This window comes from Periplaneta americana, chromosome 4 (genome assembly GCF_040183065.1).
Source record: "Periplaneta americana isolate PAMFEO1 chromosome 4, P.americana_PAMFEO1_priV1, whole genome shotgun sequence".
Classification (NCBI taxonomy): domain Eukaryota; kingdom Metazoa; phylum Arthropoda; class Insecta; order Blattodea; family Blattidae; genus Periplaneta; species Periplaneta americana.
Window position 1 is genome coordinate 90,107,738 of NC_091120.1, and position 15,183 is coordinate 90,122,920.

The 15,183-nt window shown below is 34.7% G+C and overlaps 1 long non-coding RNA gene across 1 annotated transcript in view; it reads left to right on the top strand.

Annotated features, from left to right (window-relative positions):
• Positions 1–14,629, top strand: part of LOC138698039 (uncharacterized) — a 36,293-nt gene extending 21,664 nt beyond the window's left edge. The window contains exon 3 of the long non-coding RNA XR_011331665.1: positions 9,817–14,629. This is a non-coding gene — a long non-coding RNA (uncharacterized lncRNA). The remainder of the gene's footprint in view (positions 1–9,816) is intronic.
• The last annotated feature ends 554 nt before the right edge of the window (positions 14,630–15,183 follow it).

A 15,183-nucleotide genomic window follows, 5' to 3' on the forward strand; every position in this document is an offset into this window, starting at 1 on the left:
CGCAGTGAATTGGAAAAGCATCAGATAGAAACTGACCTATACGGACTCTGCTGTATGTTTCACTGAGACACATTTTAATTAATCGAACTAGTTTCTTGGGAATACCAAATTCAATAAGAATATCATATAATACTTCCCTCTTAACCGAGTCATAAGCCTTTTTGAAATCTATGAATAACTGATGTACTGTACCCTTATACTCCCATTTTTTCTCCATTATCTGCCGAATACAAAAAATCTGATCAATAGTCGATCTATTACGCCGAAAACCGCACTGATGATCCCCAATAATTTCATCTACGTACGGAGTTAATCTCCTCAAAAGAATATTGGACAAAATTTTGTACGACGTCAACAAAAGTGATATTCCTCGAAAGTTACCACAGTTGGTTTTGTCCCCCTTTTTAAAAATAGGTACAATTATGGACTCCTTCCATTGTTCTGGTACAATTTCCTTTTCCCAAATAGCAAGTACAAGTTTATAAATTTCGCTATATAATGCACTTCCACCCTCTTGTATTAATTCTGCTGGAATTTGATCGATACCTGGAGACTTGTACTTTTTCAGATTTTCTATCGCAATTTCGACTTCTGAAATAATAATAATAACAATAATAATAATAATAATAATAATAATAATAATAATAATAATAATAATAATAATTAGAGACGAGAATTCCATGCAAATGCATGTTTTTATAGGAACATAGGACATAGCTCATACTTAGTACTTATCCATTTCATTACTTGGCGGTTCCAAATATATGTACTTTTCCCGTGCATATTTGCATGTTTTCGACTTTTTAGGGATAAAAACATGCATAATGCATATTTAGGTAATTTTTAGCTTAATAATGCATATAATATACATTAAATTCAGTTTAAATGCATGCTTTAATGGTTTTGTGTGGACACCTTAGTTTCTCGATTTTATGTCCCATATTTTAGCTTCAGAAATCAGGATTGAAGAAAAAAAAAAGGGGGGAAAAAATTAAATAACAGAAAAATTAAATAAGATGTTAAGATTTTCTCAATAAGGTGTTAGAGGACCTTTCTCTGGACGGAAGTCCACTTTTACAACACTCTACCGACGACCCTCTATACACTGCGTGTCATAAATTTATTACGTTGGATATTTTGAGAATAGTAAGTAGAGAGGAAATATAGAGGGTTCAAGGAAATTGCCGACAAATAATTTAGGTCAAAAGCATCCTCTTTCAGGGAGGTTGTAAATTCTCTTCCTTTTCTAGTACTAGTAGCAATTTAGATTCTTCTAAAATTGAAATCACCGTTAAACTGTGTTCGCAGTGTGTGAATGTCGTAAGTTCTTAATGTGCTTGTTTATTCTGTTTGCGCGTGTTAATGTGGTTCTAATATGTTTCCAATTTAAAGATTCCAAAAGTGTACTCTTTGCACAGTGGATTACTGTAAAGGAAAAGATTTTATTAGGTCAGATGAGGATGTCGTATTTTGCGACTTTTGGAGTAAAGAGTAAAGCAATGCTGTTCTGTTTCCGAATATTTTATGTGACAATTGTTCTTTGTAAAAAAATTACAAAACTTGTTCAAAATAATTATTAAATTATGATGTCCGTTTTTAAATCGTATCTAGGTAACCGTAAGTTCTATTATAATTTCAGATGAAATGTACTAAAAAATTTCAAGTCGACCAGCATGTCGCATCTGTTTCACATATTGCAAGAATGCAACAAAAGAAATAATCTTCAAAGAATTTCATAGATCCCTCAGTTATGCCCGTGGGAAAGTGGATGTAGCGGCGAAAAACAAATTGGACAGGGTCCTAAATGCTAACCCGGACTGCGGATTCTTTTGTTCAGTGGAGAAGGTTATTTGTGGCGAAAACTTGAATGAAGAATTTGACCTGACACTGTCACAAATATGTTCATTCAAGTTTAAACCCGTAATTTCTTGCAATATAGAGACAAGTGCAGGAACCTCACAGAAACCAATTTAAAAATGTTATTAGGTTTTTAACTGTGCAAAAAAAGTGAAGTGAAATAAGACATTTTGAAACAAAAATAAAAGTGCATATTTTAATGTATTTTTCGCTTGATCATGCATATTTCATAGTTTGATAGTGCATGAATGCATGCATATTTTGGGATTTTATAGTGCATAAAATTCTCGTCTCTAATAATAATAATAATAATAATAATAATAATAATAATAATAATAATAATAATCACTCACCAAATTTATACAACTGGAGCACTTGAGCACTTTTGTTGACCAGGTTAATATGCGCGATAGATAAAACCCATTCGCCTATTCTTCTGACTTGAAACTAAATCCATCATTTTTTTGTTGAAGTTGTCTATTTTGCAAACAAAACTCCTCAGATTCATTGTGCTCTCTTAGTGCTAAATCTAGTGCCCCACAAAATCGTATACAATTTATTTTTAAATTTAACACATATCTGCTTTTATCAATTTGCTCATTGTGTTTTGCAATCGCGAGTCTGTAGTGTGAATTTAACTGATTTTCAGTGTTCGCTTTACCCAGCATAGACAAACTGAAGACGTTATTCATATTAACTTTTGACTTATGATGTGTTTTTATTTTACCCCATAAGTGTACTAAATCTGTCACACCCACTTTTGACCAGCTAAGTTCACCTCCGAACAGAACACACGGGAAAAAGAAGAACGCATTTTTCACATCACATCCACACAACCAGTTGTTTTTTAAATAAATATCTGGGTTGAATTTGCGAGATCTGTTAACTTTAGCACTTTGCTGCTTTTGATGAATATTTAAGTGCGGTGTTGGTCTGCCTAATTCTTTAACACGAAGTTTGTTTTCATATGTTAATGTTGAAAACTGAGATTTCAATAAAGCGCCAACCGAATTCATTTTAACAGTACACAACACGATAACACGATCACTATTACGATGACAACCTCACGACTTAACACGTTCACACTACACTTGGTACTGTTGGTAGAAATAATAAAGTGAAAACTTTCTCAAGCCAAGTTTTCAAGAAACCGGGAGAGATTTTATTATCTTATTGTTGCAGTCTTCGCTAAGAAACTTGTTCCGACAAAGCGGAAGGCAGACAGAGCGCGAGGTAGTAAGGGATCGGCGTAGTAAATGGGGATGTATACAGTTTTACAAGCATTGCAAAAGCCAGCGGCAATTTGTGCCTGGCACATTTCAGATCATGCTTTTAGATGTTGAAAAGGACGAGCGAACATGAAGATTGCGCGCGCATCCCATTATATTTCTTATGGGATGTAATGCCTGGCACAGATCCATCCTCCAAACACTGGTTACAACGTGTTTCGCTGCAAAGATCATATTGACGGTAGAGTTTGTGTAAGCGTAAATTGTTTCTCTCAGGTTTTGAGCGGAAAATATGAATTCTCCATTTCCTTCTGTATTCTGGTAGTGCCATGGCACAACGGCACTACCTCTAAAGCCGCCCCTGTATATGAAGTGCATTACAAAATCTCGGAACTTGAAAAACTCGCTCTGCTCGTAATTCAAACTTTTCCTCGATTTAGTAAAAAGCACTTCCCAACCTTGTATCCTAATATACTACTTCCGCATACCTAGTTCCGAAAAGTGGATCGTAGCACGCTGTCCTTTCTTGTACAGGATATCTGATTTAAGCCGTTCATTTTTGTTTAGACAGCCCAAATATCAGTCCAGACATGTGGGGGGTATTTAATGGTTTCGCAGGAATCAGGGGTGTATATATATATATATATATATATATATATATATATATATATATATATATATATATAACGACCACTGACATCATCAAGTGAATGCTACGAATATTAGTTTTCGTGTAATAATTTTATGTTAAACATGTGCAGTCAGTCTGTTGTGGTAATTATTTATTTTCTTTCGGCTTTCCAACGTTTCTTATAGTCGCGTGTTTCATCGAGTCATTTGCTGTTCTCATATTATTTCTTAATACATAGGCCTAAGTTATCTCCAATCTCTCAAATTAATTTGTTTTGTTTCATTCGGAATAAATAACGGACATAATAAGAAGGTACCCGTAAAGAACAGATAGCGCAGAGTTTTAACACGATTTATTAATTTAATTAAAGATATTTGAGTTAAAAAAATTAATTGTCAAAAGTACAACATTCCCCCATAAGGATATACATAAATATACTTGGACTTCTCCGGATGGGTTAACACACAACCAGATAGATCACATCTTGATACATAAACGAAGACATACTAGTATAGTAGACATTCGAACCATCAGGGGGGCAGACTGTAATTCTGACCATTATTTGGTAATTGGAGAACTAAGCGAAAGAATATCAGTAGCCAAGCGAGTAGAGCAACAAGTTCATATTAGAAGATTCAATATTCCGAAATTAAATGACGAGGAAACTAAGCAGAAATATCAGATCGAAATTTCAAATAGGTTTGCAGCTTTAGCAAGTTTCGACGAAGTTGAGGAAAAGTTAGATATTAATAGCGTGTGGGAAAATATCCGAGATAATATCAAAATTGCAGCTGGGCAGAGCATAGGTTATTATGAAACTAAGAAAAAGAAACCACGGTTTGATGAAGATTGTTCCATGGTAGTAGAAAGAAGGAAACAGGCAAAATTGAAATGCTTATAGGATACAGTTGAGGCGAATAGAGATAATTATTTCAATGAAAGACGGGAAGCATGTCGTACACTTAGGAATAAAAAGAGAGATTACTTGAAACAAAAACTGAATGAGGTAGAAACAAATAGTAAGAATAAAAACATTAGATATTTATATAAGGGCATAAAGGAATTTAAATACCGATATCAGGCAAGGGTAAACATGATCAAAGATGAGAATGGTGACTTGCTCGCAGATTCTCATTCAATCCTGAACAGATGGAAAAACTATTTTGGGCAACTACTAAATGTACACAGGCCAAATAGAAATGCTCGGGACGAAATTCAAATACAAACTACTGAGCCACTTATACCCGAACCCACACTTTTTGAAGTCGAAATTGCGATAGAAACTCTGAAAAAGTACAAGTCTCCAGGTATCAATCAAATTCCAGCAGAATTAATACAAAAGAGTGGAAGCGCATTATCTAGCGAAATTTATAAGCTTGTACTTGCTATATGGGAAAAGGAAATTGTAACAGAATAATGGAATGAGTCCGTAATTGTACTTATCCTTAAGAAGGGGGAAAAGACTAACTGTAGTAACTTTCCAGGAATATCACTTTTGTTAACGTCGTACAAAATTTTGTCCAATATTCTTTTGAGGACATTAATTCTATATGTAGATGAAATTATTGGGGATCATCAATGTGGTTTTAAGCGTAACAGATCGACTATTGATCAGTTTTTTTTTTTTGTATTAGACAGATATTGGAGAAAAAATGAGAGTATAAGGGTACAGTACATTAGTTATTCATAGATTTCAAAAAGACTTATGACTCCGTTAAGAGAGAAGTTTTATATGATATTCTTATTGAATTTGCTATTCCCAAGAAACTAGTTTCATTACCTAATTAAAATGTGTCTCAGTGAAACGTACAGCAGAGTCCGTATAGGTCACTTTCTGTCTGATGCTTTTCCAATTCACTGCGGGCTAAAACAGAAAGATCTACTATCACCTTTACTTTTAAACTTCGCTCTAGAATATGCCATTCGGAAAGTCCAGGATAATAAAGAGAGTTTTGGAATTGAATGGGTTACATCAGCTGCTTGTCAATGCGGATGACGTGAATATGTTAGGAGAAAATCCACAAACGATTAGGAAAAACGCGAGAATTTTGCTTGAAGCAAGTAAAGAAATAGGTTTGCAAGTAAATCCCGAAAAGACAAAGTATATGATTATGTGTCGTGACCAGAATGTTGTATGAAATGGAAATACAGTATAAATATTGAAAATTTATCCTTTGAAGAGGTGGAAAAATTCAAACATCTTGGAGCAACAGAAACAAATATAAATGGCACTCGGGAGGAAATTAAACGCAGAATAAATATGGGAAATGCCTGTTATTATTCGGTTGAGAAGCTTTTGTCATCCAGTCTGCTGTTAAAAAAGCTGAAAATTAGAATTTATAAAACAGTTATACTAGCGGTTGTTCTTTATGGTTGTGAAACTTGGACTCTCACGTTGAGAGAGGAACAGAGGTTAAAGATGTTTGAGAATAAGGCGCTTAGGAAAATATTTGAGGCTAAGTGGGATGAAGTTACAGGAGAATGGAGAAAATTACACAACTCAGAACTTGTCGCATTGTATTCTTCACCTAACATAATTATGAAGATTAAATCCAGACGTTTGAGATGGACAGAGCATGTAGCATGTATGGGCGAATCCAGAAATGCATATAGAGTATTAGTTGGGAGGCCGGAGGGAAAAAGACGTTTTGGGAGGCCGAGACTAGATGAGAGGATATTAAACTGGATTTGAGGGAGGTGGGGAATGATGGTAGAGACTGGATTAATCTGCTCAGAATAGGGACTGATGGCGGGCTTATGTGAGGGGGGCAATGAACCTCCGGGTTCCTTAAAATCCATAAATAAGTATATCACTTCTAGCAACACTACTGTGGGAACGTCACAACTTAACTAGACCATGAAAAACGTTGGATTCAGACTATGGCATACCAAATGGTCTAGGACATACCAGATCATTGACAATCCGCATGAAGCTGGGCCATGTCGACGTATAATCCCTGCTGAAATATTTTACTTGTTATATTCAATTCTTGTGTCACTATCATTCACTTTTGCTGTCACGAGTTTCAGAGATTTAAACCATGAATGTTTACCAAAGGCAAATTCAAACTTTTTAGCTACTGCTGTGAAACATTCTGGTTCATAAGATGTTTCATCGATTACATATTTCCGTTTTAACCGCAGTGAACCGCAGGACCATAATAGGGCCAGAATTTGATCATTGGAGAAAATCCTGACTCCAAAGGGAATCTAAATACAAAGCCTTTCGGCTTGCAGTGCAATGCTGGAGAGTTTTTTTTTTCATCCCTATTAGAGGCCATGCAGGCCCAAAGAATGGTGAGAGGTTAAGGCGCCCACCTGTGTAGACAATCGGTAATAATGACTGTAGTGGTCAGTTTTACGTGCCCACCGCCTTTCCCCCCCCCAAGAAAATACTTCTGGTACTCATTTCTGTTAGAGACTGAGTAAACCCTAAGGCCATAATGCAGCCAGAAAGATAAGGTCAATGAAGAAAATCCTTGATTTCTTCGGAAGTCGAACCTGTGACAGCTTGCAGCATTACGCTTTAATCGCGATCTTACCATGCGCCCCACAGGGTTCATTTACATTCCGTAAATCTGCGAAACATGGACCTCTCAGCTTCGGAAGGGAAGTAAGCGAGGGCCGATTTAGGCAGGAGCCTCTGCTCAGGGGCTCAAGATTGAGGAACAAGCGTTTTTTAAAGTGATTTATAAAATCTAAAATAGATAACAAACTGTGCCAACTGAAAATGTTAGAAACAGTGTCAAAATACACTTTATTGTTTTAAGTTTAGAGTGATAAGTTAACTACAGGGTTTAATGTGTTCAACTTGTAACTGTAACAACAGGCCTATTTAAATAATTAATCATAAACGAAGCAGTCAAAGTCAACACTATCTGTTATCTTTGTAATGAGTGTTAAACCAAGTGCCTAGTGCTGGTGTTCCTTACAGGTTATGTAATTCATGTTGGTATTGGACTATTATCGGTGTATAGGGATAGTGTAAAAGTGTACTCGTATTTGAAGAAATATCCATAATTATTAAAAACTGAATTCCAAAGGAAATTTGAGTCAGGAGCCAATAAGAGAAAACGGAAAGCTACTCAAATATAACAGGAAAAAAATTTTGATCACTGAGCAAGTATGTTTCTTCAGGTGTTACTAGCAGTAACTCTCCTTTATTCACAGAGATTTCCAGTTACAAAAGTTAACAATATTTTAATATAGACTACTGAAGAAGATTTTGACATAAATGACAATAATCCACCACAGCTACTAAACTGTGGACAACCAAAGTAATCTTAACTCTGAATTTAGGAAAAATGAAAATTCCGCTCAAATTTCTAAATTTCACTAAAAGAAATAAGGGATAGTACTACAACTAATGCAATCAGCTCTGACCTGTCTTGTGGCCATACAATCACTGATACCTTATAAGACCACTTTATTTATAATCCTTCTCCTCAAAATCGAGAATTTATAAAAACTACGGGGAAATAAATACATGGTGAAAGGAGATGGGTGATAGAATCATTTTAATATCTTAGTGTTCAAAAATAATGTGATGTAACCTGAAGACTGGCTCATTTATTCGCCTAAAATGGCAGTCTTGAGTGTATAGTTACATTTGCAAACTCTTCTGTAATAATGATGTAGTCTTAAGTAAAAATGGCTTTTCAAATTGAAATCATGCTATTATCAGATTAAAAAAGCATTAAGTTTATTTTTCTCATAACCAATCTGTTTTCTCTGCTGTTGCTTGATCAGAAAAAAACCAGTCGTATTGGCTGTACTATGATTTCAGACTATGATAACGAATGTAAATATTGGAGAGACGTTTTAAAGTGTGCTGGCTGTTATTTAGTAGTAGTAGTAGTAGTAGTAGTAGTAGTAGTAGTATTACTTCGTTCTGTCAAGGCCATTAGTTATGTTTAAACAAACTAATATAGGCATAGTTGTCATAATATGTGAAAAGAAGGGGTCTAATGAAGAAAATTATGCTCAGGGCCTCTGGAGCTGTAAATCAGGCCCTGGAAGTAAGGACTTTATCACACAAACCTTGGATCCAATGGCTGGGATGGTAACTACAAGACCACAAGGACTACTCTCTCATAATAATAGAAAGAATAGATATTTATCTACAGCTACGAAAATAACAAACAAAATTACTCATCAGCACAAGAAAATTTAAATATAACGTCTTTATGATATAATACAAATTGTTAAAAGATCTGGATAGAAATACCAATACTTATTGACGAGATCAGTCAAGGATGTCTCAATAAAAAGAGGTCATTTTCCTTATTCGTCTTTAATCTGAAGATAAATGTACATCACAGCTTAAAAAAATAGTGTACAGTACTTTTGACATCATAGAAAATATAGCAGACATACGTGTAGGTGTCCTCATGGGGGGAGAAATTTTCTCATGAAATTTCGGCCAGTGTATGGGACCGGTGCCCACCCAGCATCGTGATGCACTTGGGGAGCTACGATAGGTAGCGAAATCCGGTTATGCAAACCAGCTATAACAGCTGGAGAGGGCTCATCATGCTAACCACACGATACCTCCATTCTGGTTGGATGATCATCCACCTCTGCTTCGGCATGTGGCTGTGAGACCAGCAGCAGCTGGTCAGTCTTGGCCCTTCGTAGGCTGTAGCGCCACGGATTATTATTATTATAGGAGTAATACTGTAAACAAGAGGGACCAAATTTCTGCATAATAGGCCTATCATACCAGTAAAGTATTTAAATATCTATGTAAATAATCTTTTAAAAAATCATATGTGTTTACATGTAATACTGTAAAAAAGAGGGACCAAATCTCTGCGTAATATCGTACCAGTAATGTGTTTAAATATCTATGTAAATAATCTTACAAAAATCCATGTGTATGAGTGAATTTAATTTCCATTGGATGTTAACTCAATAATAAATTAGGTACAAATGAGAATAAAAGTTAGGTATAATCTGAATATGCAAAGATCTGAATTCGTGCTTCAGCATAATTGGTCAATTGCCTCGTATTCTAAGAAAATTTTTAAACTAATCACAGATTTCTCAGCATCATTAATCTTCGATAATGTTTCTCACTCTACTTCTTGTGTGTTTCAGATGCGACTTCCTGCAACTATAGTCTCCATCTCTGGATTTATTCCATCATTAGCGGTTACAATAATATTTTACAATATTGTGCCTTTCGTGGTAGCTGACGTAATATGCTCCGATTCCTGCTGGTGCAGAAGTATTGATGGAAAAGCAGTTGCCGTGTGCTGGGGGCATAATCTCACTCAAATTCCTTCATATTTCGACAAGCAGCTTCAAGAAATTGTTGTTATGTTCAACAACATCTCAATTATTCACGATTATGTTTTTCACGGACTTTCAAATGTTTCCATCATTTTACTGCAGCATAATGAAATTAAAGAACTTTATGAACATGCCTTGGATGGATTATATAATTTGATATACTTGGATTTATCGAATAACAAGATCAACAAGATACCATCAACAGTAATTCAGAACAATGAAATGTTGAAGTTTTTATATCTAAATCATAATGAATTGTCCATATCAGGGCCATTTCTGATTTCCGCCTCCCTTGCAGTATTGGATATATCTTTCTGCAAAATAACATTTTTACCACATGATGCTTTCATAGGAACTCCTAATTTGACGAAGTTGAAAATAAATAATAACTATATTTCAGAATTTGAAATATATGCTTTTCGAGGAGTGAAGAAACTAGAGATTTTAAGTGCTGGAAACAATGTGATAAAAAGTCTAGATTCCATGTTATTTCGTGGTTTGGATGAATTAAGGGTTTTAGATTTCTCCAACAACAGTATTTCAATGTTTTCCCCAAACTTACTTGAAAGCAATAGACAATTACAGTATCTCTTCTTACAAAATAACACTTTAACAATAATGCATTCTGGACCCATCCTCATATCTGAATCTCTGTCACATCTCGACATTTCATTCTGTAACATTACATTTATGCCACCTGAAGCTTTCATCCACCTTCCCAATCTAACTACTCTACGTATGATTGGAAATCCATTAAGTTACTTACATACAGACACAATGAAACCTTTGACAAAGCTGCAAATCATTCTGTTTGGTCCAGAATCTAATTGCAGTGACTTATCATTACAAAATATATTCGAATATTTTGAGCAGAAATCTGTCCTTTATTATGCTCCTCCTATATGCAGCCCTACTTCTGAAACAAGTATAACAAATCCAACCACCTCTCATTTATTTACAACTACTACAGAGTCTCCTAGTCAAACTACGAATCATACAGTTTCTAATGTAAAATTTTATAGTACTGATTCCCCAAGTTATAATAGTTCACCTCAACTCAAACTAATGTATGTTATGCAGGGATATATTGTTATTGTTGTGACTTTTTCATGTATAATGGTGTGTAGATGAAGAAAAACATCTTCTGAAATCTGCACTCTCATTAACAATTGTGTTTATGATGGCTGTGATGAAAGTGAAAAATAATTTCACATGAACGATTGCAAAGTTTCAGCTGAATAAAAAAAAAAGACGAATTTAAGTTTGTTGTATGAATACTGGAGATATAAAATGTTGATAAACATGTAATTAAATCTTAAGTGCTATGAACTAATGTAAAATAAACCCTAATTACGTATTAGTACTTAAAGTGTAATTAAATAAGATATTTTGGATGCATGGTTCGAACAGCAAGTCCAATTAAACCATATTATAAACACAGCACTTTTTACGAGTAATTATATTACATTTATTAAGTCACAGTGTTTGGAGGCATGAATGTAAAATGAATTTCAATTATTAGATGTTAAATATTACATTTTGACCAGAGTCTATGCTATTACCATGTGAAAAGCAGCAACTATGATAGTGTCTTTCTAAGTGCGACACTAAAGAATTTCAAATTCAGATGAAAAATATGGCTATATGTCATGAAGGAAGGAAAAAGTCTGAGCATCAGTGATAAGGATAATATCTGTTGTCGAAAACTGTGCCAAGAGAAATAGTAAAGGAATGTATAAGTTATATTATACTTTTCTTAATAATTCACAACTCAGTACAGAATCATCAATTCATCACAATGTATTTTGATGTGATAGTGATGTAGGCTCTGAAATAGTATCCTTTTCTGTGATATGATCGTGTTTAGTTTTAGTAAAAAAAAAATATGAGGCTAAAAGTACCTATCGTAAAATGAACCTTGTACAAGAATAATATAATATTGAATGAGTGAATTATATCCTGACTGGAACCAGAAAACAAAGCCGTCAGCAAGTGATAGTGTATTGTACGTTGCAAATCTACTTGCAGTATCAGCAAACGTGAATCTGAGTGGAATCTAAGGCGACACTAGTTTTACCTTCTTGAGTTTGTTAAATATTATTTTGGCTTAAAATTGCACACAGATATAGGCCTAGTGTTATACAACAATGAATATGTAGGACATTATATGTTAACAATAATTTAGCTCGTGGAGTATGAAGCTGTTGTCAAGAAAGAATCCCAAATGCTAATATTTCAAATCGTTCAATGATTGATGTCAATACATTCCGGTAGCAAGAAGTATTCCAGATAAGAAAAGAAGACGGCATAGTGTCCTCACCAAGGAAAATTTGGATAACATTGGACATTGCTTACAAAATTCTTTTAAAAATCACTCTGTAGTCTTTCGCAGGAAATGTGTATGTATTATAGTTTTGTGAGAACTGCTACAAATCTATTGAAGTTAAAACCATACAGATTTACAGTGGTACAAGAATTACGACCCGTTGATCTGTAATCAGGTGTGAATTTTTAATGGATTTGAAATTAATTGTTTTAAGGCGAAATTGATCCTAAAAGGTTTCATCTCCATGGATAACAGATATTACAGCTCCAAGTAACCTCTTGTCCACCACTGTAGAGTAAAGTGAAACGAGAAGGCCTGGGTTCAAATTCTGGTTGGGACAAATTACCTGGTTGGGCTTTTTTCCGGGGTTTTCCCTCAACTAATCGAAGCAGAATTGCTCGGTAACTTTCGGGGTTGTACCTCGGACTCATCTCGCCATCATTAATTCACATATTATCATCATCCATACCATAGCCCAGGTTAAGTTCATGGTGGAGCGTGCTGTACTCATACAAGAGCACACAATTAGGAGTAGTAAGCACAATTAGCCGTGCAAGACTTCAGGTCCCTCCTCTGTACAAGAAAAAAAATCCCAACCTCTTTCGTAAAGAGCCCCTACATTTTGTGAAAACAGAAGTATGGTGCACTATGAATGGGAGAGAATAATAGGCCTAATTCTTTTAAACAAACTATTAATGCCCAAAGGTATGTGGCAATGATTTGTGTCCCTTTCTTCGAATTAATGATAACAACCACTGTGTGGGAGCACATCGGCTAGACAGTCAAGTTGCCACTTTCGTGATAGGGAGATAATTCACTCACCCAGTACTGGTATTTGTAAGTATCTACAAGAAAATTGTTATTGAAACAAACGTGAATAGTTAGTTATTAAATAATAATTTATTATGTATTATACATAGGTTTTAAACCAAAGTAATTGTCTTGTCTTGATTATACATCTTGGTTACACACTTTTAACATTTTATATCACTTAAGACTTAGTTATAGAAACAACTTTCTAGTGCTAAGTTGAAACTAAGCTGATATTTATGGCCATCATGCACTTAGGTGTGCGAAGAGCAAGGGTCACATTCCCAGACATACATCACTCAATGATATAGTCAAAAGATCTTTGATTTCTTGTGGCATCCCGTCTCTTTTGGAACCACCAGGTATTAGTCACGTGGACGGTAAACGACCTGATGGTCTCACCTTAATTCCATGGTATAGAGGAAAATCTTTACTTTGGGACTCCACTTGCGTTGACACTCTAGCTCCATCTCACTTGCCAAACACCTCCAGACGCACAGCATCTGCTGCTGAATTAGCCGTGAAAAATAAAGTCAATAAATATGCTCATCTATTAAACAATTATATCTTTGCCCCCTTAGCTGTGGAGACCTTCGGTCCTTGGAGTCATGACGCTAAAGTTTTGGTATCTCAAATAGGCAACATTTTGATCTCCATCACTAGTGATCGTCGTTGCACTACTTATTTGCGTCAACGTTTAAGTATTGCAATTCAATGCGGAAATGCAATGAGTGTTTTGGGTACTCTTCCCGAGTCCAGCCCTTTGGATGAACTCTTTCTCTTGTAAAATGTATTTAGTATTCCGTATGTAAATATTTGTATTTGTATGTAGTTTTATATACTGTATTGTTCAATTTGTAAAATTTATTGTTAAACTCGTATTTTTAATTTCGGGGAATAGGTTTTTTTACATACTGAGAATATTTTTTTTTCATTGTACGAAATACAATATCTTATTTTACGATTATATTTAATTACTGTTTTGATATATTGTATACGTACTTTCATTTGTTTATATTTAAGTTGGTAAATAATTACCTTTATTGACTAGTTTCGGCTGCACTGTCAGTCATCTTCAGAACTAGTGAAGTCCTTGTTGTTACCGGCTTCTTCTGGAGTTGCTTCGATGGTGAGTGTGTTTGTGTTCGGTATCTCAAATAGCAACTCCAGAAGAAGCTGGGAACAAATAGTTCTGAAGATGACTAACAGTGCAGTCCAAACTAGTCAATTAAGGTACAAACTTAGTTACCATTTAACACTAGAAAGTTGTTTTTATAACTAAATCTTAAGGGGAAAAATTGTATCTATTTGGGATTAGTATAAATTATATTCCATAATTTAACAGATTTAATAATCCATATTGGATGACTCAGTGGGATGAGTAGTTTTTACTCCTAGCCTGTACTATTAGAATAGTAGCCGTATGTGAAAAATGTTTAAATGTAATGTTATGTCCAGAAAATAAACATTTATTGCATCACACTTAACTTATTTATTTTTAATTTCAGCGCTGTATATTGGAACAAGTGCTCAGATTTGTACAATGTTACTAATTACATCTTAAAATGTGAATGTAATATTCTCCATGCATTACTTTTCACACAAACGAATACAGAAATGACTGACTGCATCACTGCATGCGAAAGAGCTATAATTTTCATTGCCTTAAAATTGCTGAAATGTATCTTAAATATGCAATAACAATTCTACAATGCTTGGGAAAAGTGGCATAAGCCAGTTTCCACAAACATTTTTTATTAATTTATTGACAACTTACGGAATATCTGCTCGGTTAGGAAAAGAGACATAAGTATTTCTCCCATTACAATAATTCATACAGAAGAAAATCAAATCGACATAAACCAGTATGAAGACATTTTTTTTCGTTTCCTGCAAAATTAACATGTTTAACTTATGCCACTTTTCCCGTGCACCACAGAATTAACATGTCTTAAAACAATTAATGGCTATATCTTGAAGTTCCAAAAGATCAATATGAAACCAAGAACATAAGGGAGGGTTTCATTCTCGTTGCA